Source organism: Lactuca sativa, chromosome 7, assembly GCF_002870075.4.
Source record: "Lactuca sativa cultivar Salinas chromosome 7, Lsat_Salinas_v11, whole genome shotgun sequence".
NCBI lineage: Eukaryota > Viridiplantae > Streptophyta > Magnoliopsida > Asterales > Asteraceae > Lactuca > Lactuca sativa.
The window spans coordinates 19338848-19342561 of NC_056629.2; the positions used below are offsets into that span (position 1 = coordinate 19338848).

The 3714-nt window shown below is 29.8% G+C and overlaps 1 long non-coding RNA gene across 1 annotated transcript; it reads right to left on the reverse strand.

Annotated features, from left to right (window-relative positions):
• Window positions 1–643: 643 nt before the first annotated feature.
• LOC111891010 (uncharacterized) lies at window positions 644–3173 on the reverse strand. The gene is made up of 5 exons (XR_002850076.3): window positions 2971–3173; window positions 2490–2877; window positions 1823–1900; window positions 1449–1722; window positions 644–1101 (listed from the first exon to the last, which is right to left on the reverse strand). It is a non-coding gene; the product is annotated as an uncharacterized LOC111891010 (long non-coding RNA).
• Between the last annotated feature and the right edge of the window lie 541 nt (window positions 3174–3714).

Sequence of the window (3714 nt, forward strand, 5' to 3'; positions counted from 1 at the left end):
GAGACTGCAACAAAATTCAAAGTCAATCATTAAACTTAGAATCAAATATGAACACCTCAAACACAAATCAGAAAAACACACCAAACTCTGATCAATGATTGTTTTTACAGAAAACATGAACAAAAACAATAAGGATAAAAAGTTTTTCTTGAATATGTTTGTTAAATACTAACTTTCTCTTGCAGTCTTGCTCACCAAGAACTCGAGGATATCTACGTCTATCTACAAATCAGCTTAACTGTATAACAAAACAAATTTGTGGCATGAATTTAGTTAATTTGGCTCAAACTCACAGCTTCATTTGTAAAAAACTAAATATAAATATATGTAGTTTTTTCAAGGAATAATGTTAGAACAAAGTTATTCAACATATTTGAAGTTTTTAATTATTGTGGACTTAAATAGTTATTCATTTTTTGTATTTGCAGATGGGTAGAAATTGCTAAGTTTCTATGTGGACAATCCGATAATTCAATAGAAAACTTCTGAAACAAACACTGTAAGAAGAAATTGATAAAGAAAAACAAAAATCCAACATCTCTGTCAATTAATTTTTATTATCAACCGGTTTTTACAAGTCCTGAAAATAATTGGTAGATCCAAGTAGTGGTAGTATTCTTATTAAGACAATGTACTTCGAAAAATTTATCGAAATTATAGCATTCTACTTTCCTTTTTATCAACATTGTGGCTGAAAAATTAACCCATTTAAAGAAGTTTCATCCAATTTACAAAGCATTTTCACTGCCTTAAGTGGGTATATTTAGAAAATAAGATGTTATAATACACTATATTAGAAGTTATTTCACTACTACATGTCAACCAAACATCCAAACAGATAAAAAAAATCCTCAAAACTTACATGTAAAGTGAAAAGGTGACAAAGAAGTTTATATTATTACTTGGAAAAGAGCGTTTTGGGATATAAAATCCGAAGATTATTTATGAATTCTTGAATTCTAGCTTCCGAAACATTCTCAGAATCCTCCATTAATCTAAAACAATTTCAGAATCCTCCATAAATCCACTTTCACCCTTGGTAATGCACAAGTGGAACAACAGAGTATTAGTTGGTGCTATATTCAACATTCCTTGATGATCCTGCATATATTCATAGAAAAAAAAAACAAATCATACAAAAAATAATATTAATTAATATATATTTTAATAAAATGAATAGAATAATCTAACATACCTAAACCAACACATGAAAGTTCAGATACAACAACATTAAAATAAATGTAGTAAAATCTAACACCCAATTTTTTGATTTTGATACCTGTTTGAGCAATGTTGATTTTGGAATTTATGTATCAGTGTTAAATGTAACGAATACTAACATAATTTTGTCTAAATGCAACGAATATTAACATATTTTTGGTTAATAATAGAAGTAGACTGTTAGAAATAACAAAATCAAAGGAAAGTTTGTTCCTACTTAATCAAACCTTGTTGCTTGCTAATTCCACGACCCCAAAATAAGTCGTCTAGTTGTTCCCGTCTAAGAAGATGAAGATATCCAAAATGCTCTACATTTCTCTTTCTGTATGTGCCTTTGGCATCTTTTTTATTCTTTCTAAAAACTCATTATCCATGGATTCCTCCTATAGCAATATCTTCATCCATTACAACTTTTAAGGGAAATCAATTCTCAACAATTTGTTCCATATTTTGATACCAAGGCCAATAGCTTGTGGTGTTTTTGCCATTTTTCTTCATATTCTTCAAAAAAAAAAGTAAATAACCTTATTTTGAGAAAAGGAAACTATAGGTAAGGGACAAAAAATGTAATATCATATTGTGTATGTATGTGTATGATTACCTTTTTTTTAAATTTAACCGTTCATGTTCCAATGAGCGTTGGTATGCTCATAATAATATGTCCATCAAGACCTTCAATCTAAGAAGAAATGCATTAGATTCTATGATAAGATAATAAATACATGTGTTAATCAACACACCTATATATCCCTAATTCTATATAAATAGAGCAACAAATAAGCATCAAAACCATAGCTCTAAACTTTAACAAACTTTTCATTTAAAAAAATTGGTTCTCCAAAGTCAAAGGTACCCTAGAATTGCCGCCCAACAGCACCATGGTCCTAACTACAAACAACCATATACCATTAAGTTTTCTATGTACCAATGAATATTTATGAGGTCATTATACAAAATAATTGTGAAGTTTCCAATAATAACAACCAAACTGTATTTGTTAATCAGACCGTAAGTGGGACTTAGTCACACATGTGTCCCCAAATTTCTAACCATCAGTACCACCCTCATCAGTTGAGGCTTGATACCAATTGTTGTGAATTCATTTAAAAAAATACGATTTTTACCTGACATACTTTAAGTTGTATTTGTTCGTTGAGACATTTTATCAAATAGTTAATACGCATAGTCAGAAAGTTCATATGTGAAAAAGTAAATTCGAAAGATAAAGAGAAAGAAATATACAGAAAAAGATATGTTAAGAAGGCTACCTGTTGGTTTATAAGGAACAAATCGAATATCTTCAAGAAACCATTGAACACCAGCAACAACAACATAGTTTATGGCTTCATCCTGTGTCCCGCCTTCTCTTATCAGTATCTCCCTTTCAAAGCAATCTCCTTTACTTCACTATTTTATTTTGCAATCGAAAAAGCACAAATACTAATTTTTTTATTTATAAATTCTAACAACAAAACCCCAAGAAACATCATTTTTGCGCCGTTTCACAAAAGTTGGATCTATTAACCTTTTTCCCTTTACAAGTTATGAAAACAAAACCTCAAAAATATATATCTGATTTCACAGTGGCTCATAAGCTTCATGGTTATTGTGCTTCAGGTAAGTTTTGAATCGGTTTTAGATATATGTATCATTTTCCTGAAAGTTTTACAAAACGAAATGAAGAAAATATAGAGATGAAGCAGTCAGATAAACAAAATCAAGGAAGAAGACGTAGGAGAAATAATGTACCGCTAATTTTCAGTTTTCTGTGTAGATTGTAGATAAATGATCGATTAGGCTTAGGAGTTAAGAGAGTAATCGCAATCATAAAAAAAACCTAGGTCGCACATCGTCTCATATATTGGAAGACAACCTAAGATCTCATTCAAAATTTTGCTCCTGATTTCTTGCTATTAGCTTGATTTGTGGAATATTTGTTGCTGATTTTATGAGATATTTTGTAATCAAAAACAAAAAATCGGATATCGGATATAATAACTTTACATAGAAGAATTTGAGCGGGAAACCAAAATCAGAGTGAACAAAAAAAAATGACACGTGGCAGAAGGCTTGTGTAAAAAATAGACAAGTGGCATGTAAGATTAAGAATAGAGTTTTGTCATTATCGTATATGTTAATTCAATGGCCAAGTGTTAATTTCCATCTTCCTATTCATATTTAGTCCACAAGACTACCAAAAAACCAACTAATTATACAGAAAGAAAATTAACGAGTTTTTTTGCATAATAATTTTTTGGGACATTTGGTCGCACACTTCATATGCAAAAATGCAATAATATGATTAATATCAGCATTGACGCAAGCAGAAATGCTAACAAGAAACTTTACTAAATTCAAATGTTTATCCAAAGAATCAAACACCAAGAACGAATATAGATCGTCGCATGTGTTTTTACATTTTAATGATGAATGGGGAAAAAATATATTAAGGACTCGTCATTGATTGATTAAAAAAAATTAAACAGCTATTTA